Genomic DNA, 20,561 nt, shown 5'->3' with positions numbered 1-20,561 from the left:
ATTAAATTAAAATGCAGAGCTCCCCGGACCGGTGGGCAGGACCCGGGCAGTGTGAATGCCACTGAAAATTGGCTCGCGTGCCGCCTTCGGCACACGTGCCATAGGTTGCCTACCCCTGGTATAGCGTCTAGCATAATGGGATCCTGGTCCATGTTTGGGGCTCCCAAATGTTACAGTAATACAAATAAATAATAATGAATAATCACATGTACACTGTAACTGCATGTGAAATCATAGTTTGGTATTTCAACTCAGGGATAATTGCAAGGAAAGTGTGGGGGAGAGACCTTTTGATAACTTACATTTGCACAGCTCTTACAAAACACTTGTCGTCTTTGGTATAAGAATATACTGGTACTTTACCTGGAATTACTCACTTTAGACTTTAAGGGACCAACCGCTGCAAACACTTGTGCACGTAGTAACTTGACTCTAGTGGAATTACTCATCTAACAAAAGCGACTCAGATTTGTAAGTGTTTGTATTTCAAGTACCCAAGACTCCACCAAAATTCCCAAATATTCACTGTTTCCAAGGAATTAATATAAACATAAAACACAAAGGGGATGAAAAATAAATTTATAAATAAATTTAAATAAATTAATTAATTAAATAATAAAAGTAAACAAATCAATTCAAAATTATTTCCATTCTGCTTTTCAGAGCTGTGTGAATAACAAGTTGTCTGACAAATTTAGCAGGTCTGGGGTGTTTATTTTTCCACTAAAAAAAAAGTCTTGTACTTAAGGCACAGGACTGGTTGTTAGGAGACTTGTTTTTTTTTTTTTTTCCCCAGACTCCTTTAATGGCTTTTGCCAAAACACAACCTTTCTGTACTTCACAATCTCTGCCTGCGAAATGGGGATAGTAACCTCCAAAGCTTGCAGAGGCGTGGAGGTTTCATGCGTTCGTGACATACACAGACACTATGGCTGAACATCACAGAAATGACTCCAAATACTTGTTTCTGTTTGCAAATTGACTGCAAGCAGTGTTTTGTTTTTTTTTTAAATTATGCTCTCTTGTTAATTTAGAAAACTCAATAATTAGGGAAGAAAAATAGGCATTCCAAGAGAAATCCTACCTTGGAAAAAATCTATTTAAAAAGTTTCTTTCTAATATTTGAAGCCAACTCATCAGCTCTTTGAACTTTACTAATTGCAGAAAAAAACGTAGGCTATGGCTACACTCCCAGATGTAGAGCGCTGGGAGTTAAACCAGCCCTCGGAGACAGCACTAGGTAAAGCACGGTCATGTGTTCACACCGTCAGCTGCAAGCGCAGTGGCATGGCCACAGTAGCAGCTCTTGCAACGCCACAAAGAGCAGTGTATTGTGGTAGCTATCCCAGTGTGCAAGTGGCTGCAGCGTGCTTTTCAAATGGGAGGGGGGTGGAGTGTGACAGGGCGTGTGTGTGTATGTGGGGGAAGAGACAGTGTGTTTTGGGGGGCAGAATGTGTCAGCATGCTGTCTTGTAAGTTCAGACAGCAGCAGAGGGAAACCCTGACATCAGCGCATCCCCCCGCCTCTCTCTCGCACGCACGCTCAAATGCCTGCCTTGGTGCAGCAGCATTCCACAGTAATGGTTTACTTTGTCCCGGAGCAGATAAGCATGCCGGCTGCCAGAAACGGAGCTTTCAAAGGGGATAGCCACATGCCTGCAGCTGAGTTCAAAACAGTGACAGAGTGGCCACTTGACTTCAAGGGATTATGGGACATTTCCAGAGGCTGATCAGAGCGCAGTAATGTAACATGTCCTCCACACTGACACTCTGGCATTTCAGCCAGGGCGCAGCAAGCTTTATGCTTCTCCTGGAGGTGGATTACCAGGAGCGCTCCAGCTGCAGAGTCCAGGCGCTCCAAGTGCCTTGCCAGTGTGGACACCTCAGGAGTTAGGGCGCCTGGGGCTGATTTAATGTACTCTAACTTGCAAGTATAGCCAAGCCCATAGGCTAGTTGGAAAGCCACTAAGGTATTCAGGGTTGTGTATCCCTCTGAGTTTATTCCACTCTTAAATTTTGTATGAATCCTTAGTAGGGGAAACCTCTTGCAAAATTGTGTGTGATTTTCATATATGTTGGTGTGTTTGGAATATGCAACGTGTGATTTGTGTGTCTGTGCATAAAACATGCACATGTATACTGAGGGGTGCTAAAGTTCTATTGAAATAAATAAAAGCATGATTATCTGTTCTACGGTGTTAGGCAAGTAATTTATAAAAAATGTATGAGGATCCTTTAGAGATTTGCACAGGTGTTCACTGGGTGATAAGGCTGAAATGGGGTAATAGTACTGCAATTTTTCTTAGATGTCCCTTTTAAATTAAGGGAACTTCATGTGGTAACTGTTGATCAAATGGAATGCCTGAGAGACTCTGAATCCTAGAATATCAGGGTTGGAAGGGACCTCGGGAGGTCATCTAGTCCAACCCCCTGCTCAAAGCAGGACCAATCCCCAACTAAATCATCCCAGCCAGGGCTTTGTCAAGCCTGACTTTAAAAACCTCCTAAGGAAGGAGATTTCACCACCATCCTAGTGAAATTTTTTCCTAATATCCAATCTAAACCTCCCCTACTGCAACTTGAGACCATTACTTCTTGTTCTGTCATCTGCTACCACTGAGAACAGTCTAGATCCACCCTCTTTGTAACCCCCTTTCAGATAGTTGAAAGGTAGTTTCAGGTAGTTCCTGATCACAGGAAATTTCTCATCTGTTGCTTCATCCTTTAAAATATGCCAACAAGTGTCTCCTCGGATAACCATCAACAGATGCAGCAAGCATGCCTTTTTGATTAGGTTTGAAACTGTTAAATTTCTTATCAAGGCTTATTTGCTACCTCCTAAGAAGATTAGCCAAAATTCAGCTTTGTTACTGAAAGTATGAAGTTTGAATCTAAATTAATAAAAAGGGGTTTTGATGCTTCATTGGCAATGAAAAAAGTACTCTAACCACACAGTCTGAAAACATCCTTTTGAAAGAGGGAAGAAATCACTCAAATCTAAACAGTGTAGTGTAACCCTCCAGGGTGTTATGTGTGAACTCTGTTGTCTCCTAAAAGCTGCTGCATATACGTTAACATCTACCAGGAACATGGATCTTTCATGAAAGAAAGAGACTTATATTACTATTTGCTAGTGCTGCCAGCTCTTCAATCTAAGGTGCAGATCTTCAGCTGACGTGAACTGGTTTAGAGCTTGTCTACATGGGGAACCTATTTTGGAATAAGACAGAGTGTGAATTTAAAGCTCAATAGCTCTTCCGGAGTAGCTTCTCTTGTGGAGACACTTATTCTGGAATAAGTGTGCCTTTTTCTGGTTTAGCTTAATCCACTTCCAAAGTGCAATAGCTATTCCAGTCAATTTCCCCGTGTAGCCATAGCCCTATGGCCATCAATCGTGCTTGGCTGAGTTGCACCAGCTGAGGATCTGGTCCTATATCTCCAACTGACTTTTAGTATACAGACACTTTTTTTTTTTTCTTGCAAATGTTAAATAGTTCCTTTCAGTCTCATTTTTCGGAGGGGGAAGAATGGCCCAATGGCACTGGCCTGGGATTCAAGTGACATGAGTTCAATTCGTTGCTTTGCCACAGCCTTCCTGTGTGACCTTTGGCCCTAAGTGACTTGCCCAAATTTTGAAGGAATTTAGAGCTTGGTGCCTAGGGGCTTTTGTAAATTCCACTAGGTGCCGAGCTGTATCTTTAGGTGCCTAAATTCCTTTTAAAAACCTGACCAATAATCGCTCTGTGTCTCAGTTCCTTACCTGTAAAATGAGATAATTGCACTCCCCTACCTCACAGGCATGTTCTGAGAATAAATAAATGAAATCCTAGCCTCCTGATTTTCAAAACGGATCAGTACCCACGGGCTTAACTGGAAGTTGCTAGGTACTCAGTACTTCTAAAAATCAGGCCACTTGTTTAGGTGCCTGACATTTTGAAAGTCTTGGCTTATGGTGGTGTTAGCAGGTCATTTCTAAGGCTCTAGTGGCCAGATTCTGCTGTCATGTATGTCAGCATAAATCAACTGAGTTACCTATAGAGGAGAGGAGAAACCAGGCCCAAGCTTCTTGTTTTACAATACGATTCCAGTAGATTATAGAAAAGCAGCCTATTTTTGTGGTATGAGAGGAGGAGAGTGCCAGTTAAACTTCTTATTCAATTATGTCAAATGATCGACATTCATTAAATGAAGTAAAGTGAAATTAAATTACAGCAAGTAAGTGATTATATTAGGTAAAGTGATGTTTTAAATTGGATAATGTGATCTCCATTCATTTATTGCAATACGTTCAGAATGTTGGGTATCATTGCTGTTACTGAACCCTTGGAAAAGCTTATAAAGGGAGACTAGTTTAAAAAAAAAATTAAACAGCTCATCGGTGAAGCTACCCTCTCTTCAGTCAAGTCCCTCCTCATGACCCACTTACTTTGTGGCCCACAAATGCTAGGTCAGAAAAACCTGTTAAATCTCCTTTTATCTGCCCATAAGTAAATATAACAGGTAGGCTTGCCCTGTGCTTTGGAGAGCCTAGGACTAAGCCAACCTCATTACAGAATGAGCCCAGCCTGAGGGGAATCGGGCAGTTCCTCATAAAGAGCAGAAGGTGGCTACACCAAAGAGGAAGAGTCAGGCATAAGTGATGATAAAGCCCAGCTGGGAAAAGAGCTGGAGTGATAGCCAGGTGGGCAGCTTGGAGCAGGAAGGAAAGCTCTCCAGGTAGGGAGGCCTGGGAGAGACCCAGCATAAAGCAGGAAAGAAAAGAAAGGGACTTAGAGGGGAACTTAAGAGGCTGGGTAGAGAATGGCTTAGGGAAAACTGAAGCCTGGCTCAAGGAGCAGAACTAGCTGTTCACCACAGGGCTCTGGGTTGGAACTCTGAGTAGCGGGTGGCATGGGGTTTCCCTACTGGCCCCAAGGAAGGAGGTCTACAAGCCTATGCAATGGTTATTGATCCCAGCAGGAGTACTGCAGGCTTAGCCCCGAAGACAAGAGGAATAGCCCAAGAGATGGTGGAAGGATTTTGTTTTAGACACTTTTTATTTGGATAGTTGTGACCCCCGAAGGGGTGGATTTAATACGGTGATCTGGATGGAGGGCAGAGGAACTGGAAGAGAAGCCAATGCAGTGCCAGATCGATCATTGACAAGGGGGTGCCAGCAAAGCAAGAGAGCTGCTATGCCATGCCTGGCCATGAGGGAGTGCCTAGCAGTGAGTGGATTTGTTTACAGTATACAGACCTATGAGTTAGCCCCATGCTCTGGATCGCCTGGTATCTTGTGTGTCCTGCCTATTTATGGTATCGTCTCTTTGGGGCAGCACATCATCCCCCTTTTTTTTTATAGGCTGAATTCTGTAACTCTTATTCATGTGACTGTAGTCAAGGGGACTATGCAGTAGTTCTGTGAATGAGGCCCAAGGTATTTCCTGGTAGCTGCAAAAATATGTATGCAGGTACTTAACTTTAGGGACCCAAGTCTGAAAACCTGGCCCTTCTCTATCTGCCCATCTTCTGTGGCCCCCATGACTGTAGTATCTGAGCACATGACCCCTTTAATGTATTTATCCTCAGAACACCTCTGTGAGATAGGGAAGTGCTATTATTTCCATTGTACAGATGGGGAACTCGTAGAGAGACTAAGGCTAAGATCCACAAAGGTATTGTAAGTCTTGGCATGATGGTGCCTAGACATTCACGGGAACAGCACTGTGATCCACAAAGCCTGAGTTAGGTACTTAGGCTCCCTATAAAATGCCTGGGGAGAGATGGGCACCTTTGAATGCGATCCACAAAAGCCAGCATGCTAGATGGGGGGGTGGCCCAAGTTTGCCAATGGGAGATAATGATAATGGGTGTGTGCTAAGTCTCACCCTCTCTGAAATGGAGTCAGGCAGCTTAGGCACCTGAGGCATTTCTTGTGGGATAGACACCTGATACACTCCACACAACACAGCGGGAGGAGGAGGAGATGGTGATGGAGATGCCCATTTTATAACTTTTAGCACAGTGGTTAAAGTAATCACTTGGGATGTTGGAGACCCAGGTTCAATTCCCTGTTTTTGCCAGAGGGAGAGAAGCTATGAACAGGGGTCTCTCACCTACCAGAGGCACAAATTTAGGTACTGAGTGAACTTTTTTCCTGATGATTGAGGCAGTGAGAGAGTTTAGGCCCCTTCAGGTTTAGTGGGAATTCTGTGGGTCACAGTGGAGCCAGTACTGGGACCTAGGTGCCTAAGTACTTTTGCAAATCTGGGCCTAACTGGTTTGCCCAAAGTCTCACAGGAAGTCGATGGCAGAGCAGAAAATTGAACGTAGCTCTCCCGAGTGCCAGATTAGTGCCCAAAGCACTGGACCATCCTTCCTCTCATGCCAGGATGAGGTCTTTGGTTTTAATGATCTGATCCAGAAAAGCCACATACAGTAAATGACATGGAACTCAGTTTACCAGTCATAAATTGGAAGAATAAAGGCCTGGGATGATCCTACTAGGAATCAAATCTGTTATTGCAGAAAGTTAATAGTTAGGCCACTAAGTCCCCTCCCATTTACAGTAAGATGCAAAACTATGAAGTCATCCCGACAAAGCCTACAGCTGCTACCAGCAGCTCCATCTGCCTGAAAAACATTGTTTCCATTGTGATTGTTCCTCCATTTGCCACTATATAAGCAACTGTGTCTTTCCATTCTGCGTTTAAAATGGCTTTAATACTCGGCAAATGAAAACAGGAAGTGTTTTGTTTCAGTATTTCACAGTAAGAAATGGCAGGCGATGGATATCAGGGCTGTCACATATTGCGCTGGGTGCTGTGGTAAACTTAAAACGTGAATTTTGTTGGTGAAAATGCAGGTTCAGATCCATGAGCTCTCAGTGTTAGAAGCTCTGGGTTTGGGTTCATAAATAGAATAGCTTGGGTGGGATTTTCAAAAGCCTCTCAGTGATTTAGGAGAACAAGTCACATTGAAAGCCAGAGGTGGTTGTATAAATCCCACACCATATCACTCCACTTTCACTGGGAGTGTTGTCTACAGCGAGGAGTAAATCCTTCTGTTTAGCTATCTCAGAGTCTGAGCACCACTTTACACTCCTTCCTGGACTTTTGCCTCACAACATCCCTGTGACACAGAGCAGTATTCTCTCCATTTTCCCAATGGTGAATTGACCTGCGGGATAGGTTGAGAGTCTGTCTTGCCCAAGGTCATGCTAGAAATCTCTGACTGAACTGAGAATTGAAACCAGATCTCCCGGGACCCTGTCCAGTGCCCTATTCACTAGATCATCCTTTCTGAACAGAAATGTTAAGGTAGGGAAGCCAGAAAGCTTCAACTATGGATGACTAATCAACATATTGGGCTTAATTCAATATGGGAGAAAATGACACTTTACAATCACATTTTACTTTATTTTAAAGTCCACAAAAATTGGCAAAAACTGTTGTGGAAATCTTTATCCATGCAGAGCAGGCAGGACCTCATTTTTAAGGACAAGTCTAAAAAAGACATATAAAATAAAAGACAAGGTTGCTCAGTTGATCTCCCTTGGAACACTCAGGGGCCAAGTTGGCCTTGCTGGGATTTGAACCTGGTGTATGTTTCTGTGCATTGTAAAACAGCTGCTGCATTTTTACCTAAGAGGTGGTTGCATTTTCAGTGCTTCAGTTATTTGAATTTATATTTATTGATTCATATAAAAATCTAAATGTTTATTAAAATGAACAGAGAACATATGAAAACCTAGAGTATAAAACTCAGGGGGCTATGTATGCAGGTAGGGGCCCACCTACATGATTCCCACTGGAGGAATGGAGCTTAATTATGTGGAAAATGGTGAAAAATTAAAGATTTTTTTTTTTAAAACCTTGACTCTTCCATTAATCATGATTGTGTGATACTATTAACAATAACAGGTTTAAAAAATCTTACCACCACTTTGGTCTGCTTTTTTTCTTTTTTAAACTGAAGACATCCCTTAAGCTATCATCACAACTGCAGTAAAATTTAAGTATAGACTAGATTAACTTCAAAATTTGTAGGGTTTGACCAAGTTCTTAATGTTTTCTGGAAAGCATTTAAAAAAAACTGTTTGAAGCAGTTCCTGTGAAAAACTTTGATTGAAGAAATGTATATTGTTCACTTTTATACAGGCAGCATATTTATTCTTTCCTCCTCCTACTTCCTAATGGCTTATTGGCAAGCAGGTTAACACCAGTTTATAAACATGAAACTGAACTGCAAAACATCTATAAGTTTCCCATCAACATTCATTCTCTTAGATGGACAAAAAAAAATACATTTGTAAATACTAAATTGTAAGAAATGTTAAAATGAAAACTAAGCTTAAGTACTGTCTATGATGAGTGACAATAAAAAATGACTGCTACTAGAGAAATATTTTTAATGGCTTCAACAGCTATTCTCTTCTCCTTCATGCAAATTGATAGTCATTAATATCCTCCGGCCTAATCCTAGGATCAGAATACGCTCACAGCAATTGATGATCCTAAATTAATATTATGAACAGTTATTGCTATAAAATGAATTCATTTGCTATGATGTATTTGCAGCATCATGTTAAAAAATACATAATAAAAAATATCCGCCTTACTCTGAGCTAATAGAGTATGATCAGAGTCCCTTCTTAAAAGTCCACATCCTGGTGGTGTTGTCTTTACAACTGGCAGGTGATCTAGACAGGGGGAGGAGATGGGGGGAAATGGCCTGTAGAGTCACATCAGTAAAAGTAGAGCAGTTCTTCATAGATTTGAAGGCCAGAAGGGACCATTATGGTCAGGCATAACACAGGCCACTGAAGTCCAGGTTTTGGTGGTATTACTACCCAGATCTAACTTGGGCTATCAGTAGCATCTTGTGGGTAAAGCATGAGAGTCAGAGAATATAGCTAGCTTGAGACCTTCATATCCATGTATAGAGACACCCCCCCCATGTGCAGATCTCAGTGCTCTTGCTCCAAAGGAGAGCTCAGTTGCCGTCTCAGCAGCGTTCATGTTCTGCATGGGGATGAGGGTGGAATTTAGGAGGGAGAGGATGGCCCCGAATCCAGTAGAGATAGCAAATGGATATAAATGGCCCATCAACAAGTTTAGGCTTGAAATTAGATGAAGGTTTCTAACCATCAGAGGTAGGGTTGCCAACTTTGTATTTGCAGAAAACTGGTCCAACACAGCACTAGTCATGAATATTCTCTTCAAAAACAGGATTCTCAGTGTCTGTCATCTAGCAAAAATACCATGCAGTGGATAGCTCTGAACAAAACACTGAAATACTCAAAATTAGAGATGATCCAACTGCTGGAGCTGGGAATGAGGGGCTGCTACACATCATGGCCCAAGTCTGGCCTCTAATCCAGTGGGACTTGATTAAGCAAGAAGAGGGCACTTTAAAAAAAGGTGACCAGCTGCACTAGTGATAGCAGCAGCGGAAGCCCTTTTGTAACTGACTGGTTCCAGCAGCTGTACTCAGCTGTTCCCATGTTAATTCTGTCTAGCTATCCAAGGTACTTATATGGTTCCCATTACCTTAGTATCTGAGCAAGTCACCATCTTTATGTATTTATCCCTCACAACACACCTGTGAGGTAGGGAAGTGCTATTATCCTTACTTTGCAGATAGGCAACAGAGAGTAAGGGACAGATCTTAAAGGTTTATAGGCACCTAACTCCCATTGAAACCACTGTGAGTTAGGCATCTCAATACCTCAATACCCTAACTGACCTGCCAAAGTTCATATAGGAAATCTGTGGCAGAGCAGGGAAGTGAACTGAAGTCTCTGGAATGTTAGGCTAACGCTCCAATCACTGAACCATCCTTCCATCATTAAATTGTCTCAGATGAAGTCTAATATATACTGAAAACAGCCAAAGTCTGTTTTACCCTCCCAGTGCGGTGAACACTAGTGGAGCAAAACTGGTGCTAATGGTGAGAGCCATTTTGTGTGTTTATATAACCCCTTGTGGACACGGATCTAGAGAGCTACATTTTATCCAAACATCTCAAATCCCTGAAGAAAATACCTTGAGACAAAACTTTCTCAGGGCAATAAAAGATGATGATGTTCAAAAATCAATTTGTTTGTCATTATGTCCATTTGCTCCAATGTCACATTGTCCTTTAACAACACCATTAGCACACAATTGGCCTGACCAGAAAGCAATCAGGTACCAGGACACAGTGACTATCTGTGATTTGTTGACAGTACTGTGTGTGCTATTAGACCAGCTGCTGGCAACAGTAAATAACCGTGCACATACTGCTTTCAAAAGCAGGGCACATAGAACAGGCACATATCTTGATAGGTAGATTAGGCAGACATCAGCAAATAAAAGTACTTAATTTTACTTTGTTCTTTTTTCTTTTTTTGTGGTGGGGGGAGGGAATTTTACATGTTTCTTCATTAAAACTGACTTTTCACCCAGCATTAGGTGAAACTCCTGGGAAACAACCTTTCCCCGCCCTTAATTAATCCAGAGAATGAACACAGGGATGACTAGACAGATGGGATATAATTTGAGTATGGAAAAATTGTCATCATCCTACTTTAATTAGTGTTATAGGATGCCTCTCTCTTCAGATATAAGTAGATATGACAAAGATGTGTTTCACATTTTCAAGAGGGTAATTAAACTGCCACATGCTCAAACCAATATACATACAGCCCTGATTAAAAAGTTGAATCTCCAGAAACAATGATGGATGAGCTTTTAATGCGCATGGGTATTGGCGATACAGTGAGAAGGGGAGGGGTGAGGAGTGAATTGCTTTGGTTCTTTTCTTACATAAAAATATGTGCAATTATTAAAATTAAAGGAGGAAAAAAATATCAAAGTGGTGCCTGAGAAAACAGCAGGGCTAATACATAGAGTACAGTTCAATGCAATGTTTAATTATAAAGACAGGAAAGCAGACAGGCAAGAGAGGTGAGCTTGGAAGTACCAGTGATCAAGAGAACTTTCAGTGCCATTGGTAGACTGGCTTACGTAGTGTGACAGATCCAGACCAGTGGGGTACAGGAGTCTGGTAGAGGGCGGGCCCGGGTTCCCCCCCAAACCTCCCAATTGACCTGGACTATAGCTTCTACCAGAGGGGAAGGTCTCTGGACTGTTTCCTGACTCACTGGGTGAATTTGTGAAGTGAGCAAATCTACCAATAAGCGCAGGACCCACCAAGGTAGAGGAGGAACTTTGTCACACTGGTGTTAACAGTGGGATCTTGGGGTGCACAGCGCGGCGGAAGAAGGAGGGTGATTTTAAAAAAAAAAAAGGAGAGGATTTATTTTTTTTCACCACAATGGATGACGTAGTGCGGGCACTGATACAAGCTACGGCAGCCCAGCAGGAGGCTACCCGTGTCCAGGCAGCCGCCCAACAGGAGGCAGTGCGGCTGCAGCAAGAGACTAATCGCCTGCTGATGGACCAGGCTGCTCAAGACCGAGCTATGTTGCGGGAACTGGTAAACCAGGTAAAGTCCCTTACAGAGCTGAATCGCGGCAATGATGGGACGCGGCTCATACGGGCCAGCCATTGGCTGCAGAAAATGACACGGGAGGATGATGTAGAGGCATACCTTCTGGCCTTTGAGAGGACAGCCCTACGGGAGGCCTGGCCTCGAGATCAGTGGTCTGGCATCCTTGCCCCATTCCTGTGCGGGGAGGCCCAGAAGGCCTACCATGATCTGCCTGAAGAGCCTGCGGCAGACTAGCCCCAGCTGAAAGCAGAGATCCTGGCCAGATCTGGGGTAACGACAGCAGTGCGCACCCAGCAGTATCATGGTTGGAGGTACCAGGAAGACAAAACCCCGCGGTCTCAATTGTATGACCTCATCCATCTCTCACGTAAGTGGTTGCAAACAGAGTCCCGGAGTCTGGAAGAGATACTAGCGGTTCTGGTCATCGACCGATACATGAGGGGACTACCACCAGACCTTCGTGCCTGGGTAAGTCAGAACGAACCCTCCACCTATGACGAGGTTGTCGCCCTGGTAGAGAGGCGAAGGACAGCGAGGGAGCTGACCCGACCAGTTAAGGAAGAGGCACCCCGGGTTAAACTAGCAGCACCGAGCCCTAAAGTTCGGGTGACTGGGCCACCAGGAAGGCCCAGGTGGAAAAAGAGAGAGGCTGAAGGCCCATCAGAGGTCACAAAGAGTCGGAGCACTAAGGGAGAAGAGGATCGTGATGTTAGACTGCCCAAACCAAGAGACCGGGGAATGCCTAGGGCTCCATACAGATGTTATGCCTGCGGGGAGTGGGGACACATAGCTGCACAGTATCCCAATGCTGAGGAGCCTGGGGAACTGGGCAGATCCATGCTCCCTAATCCACCTTGTGGGGGTCTCACTAACCCCACATATGTATACCAGACCAGTGAAACTAAATGGGGTAGGGACCACAACACTGGTTGATTCGGGGAGTGCTATCACGCTTATCTCAGGGAAGCTCGTGAAGCATAGTCAGCTGCTGCAGGCTAAACGTACGGGGATAACATGCGTCCATGGGACAGTTAGTTACTATCCCACCATCCCAGTAAAAATCGAGATCCAAGGGAACACTACTGAGGTAGCAGCAGGTGTAGTCCCTAAACTCCCATACCCGGTGCTCATAGGGAGGGACTTCCCAGGGTTTGGAAACTTACTCCCAGTAGGGGGATTGGAGAAAGATGGGGACCCTAAAATTGGTGAGGCATCCACAGCAGCCTGTCAACCCCCAATCGTCTCTGAAATATTCCCAGAATTGTTCTCCACTCCCAGACAGGGTAGAAAGACAAAAAGGGAAAGAAGGGCAGCTAAGGCCTTGGGAACGCGAATACTGACCCAAAGCCAGAGGGTTGCTCTTGTAGGTAGGCGGACCCGCGGAGCTGAAAAGGAGGCCACGCAGGAAGGAGAAGCACCTGAGTCTGACCCCCACCCTAATGCTTCTGAACCAGTAGAGGCAACAGAGACTGGACCCCTAGATCTTGGGCAGATTAGCCCCGAGAGAGGAAATTTTGGACAGGACCAGGCAGAAGACCCAAGGTATGACAACATTAGGAAGGAGGTGACTGAAATAGATGGGGTCCCCGTGGAAGGGAAAACCCAGGGACCAGGACACTACTTCATAATGAAGAAGGATCTCTTATACTGGGTTGCACCAGTACAGGGGCAGAAGGTACAGCAGATCCTAGTACCTCAAAAACACCAGAATGCTGTATTAAGTCTTGCTCATAGTCATCTTTTTCAGGGGCATTTGGGGGTAGAGAAAACCCTGGCACGAGTCCTACGACGGTTCTTCTGGCCCGGAGTACATGAAGAAGTGTGGAGGTACTGTGCCTCCTGCCCGCAGTGTCAGCTGCACAGTCCCCATCCCCACTTGAGGGCACCTTTAGTACCCCTTCCCATCATAGAGGTCCCCTTCGAGTGAATAGCCATGGAGCTAGTGGGCCCCTGGAGAAGACGGCTCGGGGCCACCAATATATACTTGTTGTTTTGGAGTATGATACTCGCTACCCAGAAGCCGTCCCCCTGCGGAACACGGCCCCTAAAACTGTAGCCAAAGAGCTGGTGGGGATCTTTGCCTGAATGGGGCTACCGAAGGAGATATTAACCGACCAAGGAACCCCATTTATGACGAAGCTAATGAAGGACCTCTATACGCTGCTCCATATACATACCCAGAGAACTTAGGTCTACCATCCGCAGACTGATGGGTTGGTAGAAAGGTTTAACTGAACCCTCAAGGCTATGATAAGGAAGGTGATAAGTCGGGACGGGAAGGATTGGGACACCCTATTACCCTACCTTATGTTCATTATCCAGGAGGTACCTCAGGCCTCAATTGGGTTTTCCCCCTTCGAGTTACTATACGGGCGTCACCCCCGTGGCATACTAGATATCGCCGAAGAGATCTGGGAAGAGGAACCCAATGAGGGGAGAAATATAATAGAGCATGTAATGCAGATGTGAGACCGGATAGCCTGGGTTACTCCTATTGTACGGGAACATTTGGAGAAGGCGCAGGAGGCCCAGCGAACCCATTACAATCGCCAGGCAAAAGTGCGACAGTTCCAACCAGGGGATTGGGTTATGGTGTTGGTACCCACGGCAGAAAGCAAGCTTCTGGCCCAATGGCAGGGGCCCTATGAGGTGGTTGAACCCGTGGGGGAAGTAACCTACAAGGTGCGGCAGCCAGGATGCAGAAAACAAGAACAGATTTATCACGTTAACCTTCTGAAACCCTGGCATGCACAAGAGGCATGCACAATGGTCCAAAAAGACCTAACCCAGGAAAACGAGCCTTCCAAACAGGTGAGAGTGTCTCCCGATGTAACACCAGACCAGAAGAATGAGGTGTCTGAGATGATCTTCCGGAACCAAGATGTGTTCTTGACAAAACCGGGTTGAACACCCGAGACATATCACCACATCGTCAGAAACCCTGGGGCCAGAGTAACAATGAGGCCCTATTGGGTGCCAGTGGCAAAAAGGGAGGAAATAAAAGCAGAAGTAAAAAAATGCTGGAGTTGAGGATCATTGAAGAATCCCAGTCAGTGGTCCAGTCCAATCGTGCTGGTGCCCAAACCTGATGGCACCACAAGATTTTGCAATGACTTCCGGCGACTAAACGAAGTATCCCAGTTCGACACGTACCCCATACCGTGCTAGATGAATTAGTGGACCGTCTGGGTAATGCCCAGTACTTGACTACCCTAGACTTGACAAAGGGGTACTGGCAGATTCCCCTTGCAGAAGACGCAAAGGAAAAGACTGCATTCTCTACACCAGAGGGCCTTTTTCAATATACTGTCCTCCCTTTTGGACTACATGGGGCCCCAGCTACCTTCCAGCGCCTCATGGACAAGCTATTACGCCCGCATAACAATTATGCTGCTGCCTACTTGGACGATGTGGTCATTCATACCCCACACTGGGAGACCCACCTGGAAAAGGTGGAGGCAGTCCTCGATACCTTCAGGCGAGCTGGCCTTACAGCAAATCTTGCCAGGTGTGCTGTAGGGTTTACAGAGGCCAAATATCTTGGCTACATTGTGGGAAAAGGTCTGGTAAAACCCCAAGTGAACAAGTTAGAGGCCATCCAAAATTGGCCCTGACCAAGTCTCAAGAAACAAGTCCGGGGGTTCCTAGGTGTGGTGGGGTATTACCGATGATTTATCCCCCACTTTGCCACAAGGGCAAGCCCCCTGACAGACCTACTGAAAGCCTGTGGACCTGATCTGGTGAGATGGTCTGACGCAGCAGAGAAGGCATTCACAGACTTACAGACTGCCCTCTGCAGTAACCCCGTACTGATAGCCCCTGATTTCACCAAGGAGTTTATCCTGCAGACGGATGCATTGGAAGTAGGGTTGAGGGCCGTTCTATCACAGATGGTCGGGGAGGAGGAACACCCAATTCTATACCTCAGTCGGAAACTCCTTCCAAGGGAACAAAAATATGCAGTGGTGGAGAGAGAATGCCTCGCTGTAAAATGGGCCATGGAAACATTGCGCTACTACCTGCTCGGGTGCAGATTTGTCCTCGTGACCGACCATGCCCCTCTTCAATGGATGCAGCGGAACAAGGAGAAGAACACAAGGGTGACCAGATGGTTCTTATCCCTCCAACCTTTCCAGTTCCGTGTGCAACACAGAGCAGGGAGCCGTCATGGCAACGCCGATGGCTTGTCACGTGTGCACTGTCTGGCATCCCAAGCTGCCCAACCCCTTGGCGTTGAGCAGGGGGGAGGGATATGTGACAGACCCAGACCAGTGGGGTACAGGAGTCTGGTAGAGGGCGGGCCCGGGTTCCCCCCAAACTTCCCAATTGACCTGGACTATAGCTTCTACCAGAGGGGAAGGTCTCTGGATTGTTTCCTGACTCACAGGGTGAATCTGTGAAGCGAGCAAATCCGCCAATAAGCACAGGACCCACCAAGGTAGAGGAGGAACTTTGTCATAGTAGTCATGTCCGACATGGCTATGTATAGTCTCCTTCTATTGGTTGAGTCAATGGGACTGCTCCTTTAGTTCAATGCTGTAGGTTGAGACCTGTGTTTCTGGAGCCCTGTTTGTGAGTTTTGACTAGAGATAGGCCCAAAACAAACTCAAATTCTGGTCCCCTGGAGCTAAATTGTAGGTCTGGAACCCATATCTAGTTCTAACTCTGACCTTCCATGTGTACACTTGGTTGATGTTTCTGATGTCTATGTGGAGTTGTGATCCTAACCATAAGGATAGCTTGTAGCAGCCATTTATTTTTAATGTGTACTGTAAGCATTGGTTTTTGTCACAGAAGAAAAACATGCTGTAGAGTTCAGGTTTGATTCAGTCCTAGGTAAACCCAGGGTTGGAGTCCCCGAGAGTATATCTACACAGCAAAGAAAAAGCCATGGCTGGCCTATGCCAGCCAACTCGGGCTCTCAGAACTCGGCCTGTGGGGCTGTTTCATTGCTGTGGAGACTTCCGGGCTCGGACGGGAGCCTGGGCTTTAGGACCTTCCCACAGCTCAGGGCTTGTCTACATTACCCGCTGGATCGACAGGCAGTGATCAATCTTGCGGGGGTTGATTTATCTAGATTTGTCTAAAAGCAATAAATTGACCACCAAGTGCTCTCCCATCGACTCCGGTACTCCTCCAGGGTGAGAGGGGCAGGTGGAGTTGATGGAGGAGCATCAGCCATCAACTTACCAAAGTGAAGACACTGCGGTAAGTAGATCTAAGTACATCGACTTCAGCTACGTTATTCACGTAGCTGAAGTCACGTAACTTAGATTGATTCTCCCCTCCCCCCATGGAGACCAGGCCTTAGGACCTTAGAGCCTGGGCTCCAGTCTGATCCTGGAAGTCTACACAGCAATGAAACAGCTCCACAGCCCCAGTCCCGAGTTGTCTGGCACAGGCCAGCCATGGCTTTTTCCTTGCTGTCTTGACATAACCTGAGAGCGTAGAGTCTCCTGGAAATGATAAGAGAGAGGGCTTTTCCTTCAAGTAAATCATCTGGTTGCTGAGAGAAGGGACATAAGATGTGAAAAGGTTCTAGTAAGTGCTCAATAACCCTGTGAAATATGTGGTCATGTCTGCTGACTACACTCTCGCTAACAGCCATGACAGTGTGAAGGTTTTAGTTTCTGTTCCATCTGCCCTATGAAGAAGACCTTTATCCTTAACCAAAATCTGAGGAAATGATCTTAGGGCACAAGGCTCTGTCTGACAGACTGCAATCCCATAATTTCTTGAGGTGCTGCCCCTCTTTCTTTTCTGTTCTAGCCATAGAAACAGATTTGGGTTTCTCTTGTGTGGATGATGTAAGGTGGGAGGGTGACTACACACAGCCCTTACCAACTGGGTGCACCTTCATGGGGAGGAATGAGCATTGTGTTCTGTGAGTGCAAGGGAAATGGGACAGGCTAGTGAGAAAAATCCCTCAGATTTTGGGGAGCGGAGCCCCACCGGCTTCCCAACCCATGAGCACTTGTAGTCTAGTTCTGGGAAGAATAGCTGCTGCACCCTTTGTCGAAGTGTAGCAGTTGTCTTTGCTGAGAGTACTCCTTCAGTGCCACTGAAACAATTCTGCCTGTAACAGCATGCCGTCAACCACATATCCCCTCCGCTTGGCTGCAGAGACACTACATAGACAGAGTCGTCATAAACCTCTGCGAAGGCTCAAAGCTGTGGGTCGCTGCAGCTATCAGATCTAGAAGGCTTGGTTCTTGGGGCAAGCTTGCCAGAGCAGGGCCTGAAGAGGAAAGGGGCTCCTAATGCACCATTTTAATTATATGAATTTCTGGCCATAGCGTCAAGTGCAGCCTCTGGCAAATGACAGAAAAAGAATTAGATCCGCAGAAGAAAAAGGTACCTGCTTGAACGAGTAAACCTGCCAATTGGAGTATTGGGTTGCTGTGTAATCACATTGCTTCCATCCAATCTCTCTGTTTAGGAATGTGCCACCACTGGGTGCATGCTGAAGAGAAGGAGGCCAGTTACTGCTACTATCTGTGGGCTGACGCAATAAGTGAGACTAATAGCACCAGCTGTGTTCAGACAGAGTGTGGGCTGCTCCTGTGCAAACTCCCTTACACAGCTCTGCCAGTGCATCCCGCTCCTAAATCTGCACCATCCCTGCAGCATCCTGTAATGGGCCTCGTGATCAGTAAGCTGCCAAATGGGCTTTTTTTTTTTTTTCCTTCACACTTAGGGTACGTCTTCACTTACCGGAGGGTCCGGCAGCAGGCAATCGATGTTCTGGGATCGATCCCGGAAGTGCTTGCCGTCGACGCCGGTACTCCAGCTCGCCGAGAGGAGTACGCGGCATCGACGGGGGAGCCTTCCTGCTGCGTCTGGACCCGCGGTAAGTTCGGACTAAGGTACTTCGAATTCAGCTACGTTATTAACGTAGCTGAATTTGCGTACCTTAGTCCGAAGTGGGGGCTTAGTGGGGACCAGGCCTAAGGATGATGCCTCCAGCGTCTCTCTTCATTTATGAACTAATCGAGGATTTGAACCCAAGTCCTTGGAGATGTCCATGTTGAATTGTGGGGTGATTTTTATTGGGCTAATCTCTATTTTGATGCACAAGATACCTCAGATACCACTCTTCACGACCCACTCTGGGAAACAGCCTCCTGATTTAATTTGGATTGCTATTTTCCAAACAAGATGAATAGTCGCATTCTGTTGGCACTAAATATCTTGGCACTTGACATGTGAGAGCAGAACAGAAATCCGTGTCCATTAAAACTTGGATCTAGATTAAAAAAAAAAAAAAGGCAGTGTAGTATCTCTTTGCCACCTGCCTGAAAGAGAACTGGCAAATTTATTCATTCACCTGGCAGAATGTCCCATCTATTTATTTGTTGGTACTTTGCTTATGATTTATTCTCCCCTAATAAATAACATTCCTGTTATGCTCACTGAGTTGTTTCATTTTTTGGGAGATAGAAATCATTCATTTCCTGCCAATGAAAACTGATGAAACAATACATGACAATTGCAGCCGGCTGAGTTGGTGATTATGAGATTAATTATTGTCTGGGTGATGGCGCTTAGTAGTTTTAGGTTTCTAGCTATTTTAACATGGGGCAGAAGTCAACTCCTGATATGGCATCTTATGCTGAAATAAAGTTGTTAGAACTTAGAGGTGGAGTTTATACATGCACAAAGCTGAGCAGTTCTGTGAAGTGCTGAGAACCTTCACTTCCCACCGACTTCAACAGGAGTTGTAGGTGCCCAGATCTTTTAGGTTTGAATCCCTATAGTTTGCCCCAACTGGGAGTGGCACTCAGTTTCTTCTTGGGCAGTTGGATGCTTTGTAAGGGGGACTCAAAACTAACATGATTGTAATGATTTAAAGTGGGGTTTTTCAGAGGGAAAGCTGGGTCTAGCGTAGAGCTGAGTGGATTTTTCAGTTCACTAGCAATTTCAAAAGTAAAAATAATCATTTTGGTCAGACCAAAAATGGAAATTTCTGAAATTTTTAGAAAATTGAAAGGTCAATCTTTTTTGTCTAGGGTCAAACTAAACATTTTGTTTCAACAGAATCAAAATATTTTGTTTCAGTTTTGATCATTTTAAAACATTTTTGTGTTTTTAATATAATTCAAGGACATTTTGAAACAAAGGCATTGAAAAACTGCAACATCAAAATGTTTCATCTTGACAATGTCAAAATGAGACATCTTGATTTCTTTTTTGCAGAATTTGGGTTTGGTTTTTTATATGAAGAATTTGGCAAATATCTCTCTCTCTCTCTCTCGTTTTGGTGTTGACAAAACTGCATTTTTGCCCCCACCCTCTCCCCTGCAATAGGAAAAAGAGGTTTAGGCCAAAAAATTCTCCCCGCTCTAGTCTCATGTGCATGTATGGATGGCTCCTATAAGTTGAAGGAGGTTTAGCAGCATTTAGCGTCAAATGTGCTGCACTTTGTAGTCATCCTGAGCTCTTCTGGGAATTCCAGATTTGAGGTCAGTTGCCAATAAAATGGTTTCCTGCATGCATGAATCTCCCAAGTGACACTGACAGTGTCCTTGTTCCCATGATATGTAGCTGTTGCCATTATCAAATGTGCATAGTCTTCTGAGGACCATTGCGCCATGCATTGTAGAGTGAAATTCCTAGACCTGGCTCAATCCTGTGCACCCATGAATCTCTGGGGGTGTCTCTGTGAGTGATGCCAGGTATGGTCAAGCCATGCACCCCTTTGCACGTCAATGAAGAGATTGAGAGCATGATGTGCTGGAATTTTTTCTCCATCCTAGTGATATGGCCAAAGAGCTCACAATGCCAGTTTTGGATGTAGTGAGTGACTGGAGGAAGACTAGACCTCTGCAAGATTACAGGATGCATTTTGCACAAAGTCAAGCCTCTTTATGTTCAGGATTTGGTGCTGACAGTGGATATAGAATACCTTTTGTCTCTCCAAGTCTGCTTGTAAGAGGGTCCAGGTTTCTGACCCTTATATCTGTACAGGTACTACACAGGTTGGATAGATCCTGAACTTTGTCTCAGCACAGAGAGATTTTGCATCCATAGGTGAGAATGGACTTCATTCAGGAGGTGGCGAGACCTGTTCATTTGAGGACATCTGG

At 45.2% G+C, this 20,561-nt stretch overlaps 1 long non-coding RNA gene across 1 annotated transcript in view; it reads left to right on the top strand.

The window, feature by feature from the left end:
• LOC135972504 (uncharacterized) overlaps nucleotides 1-20,561 on the top strand; it is a 163,215-nt gene that overhangs the window by 8,506 nt on the left and 134,148 nt on the right. The gene's annotated exons all lie outside the window — the stretch shown is intronic.

The sequence above is a fragment of the Chrysemys picta genome, chromosome 6 (assembly GCF_011386835.1).
Source record: "Chrysemys picta bellii isolate R12L10 chromosome 6, ASM1138683v2, whole genome shotgun sequence".
Classification (NCBI taxonomy): domain Eukaryota; kingdom Metazoa; phylum Chordata; order Testudines; family Emydidae; genus Chrysemys; species Chrysemys picta.
The sequence above is the reverse complement of the archived record's forward strand: the minus strand, read 5'-3'. Positions and strand labels throughout refer to the sequence as shown.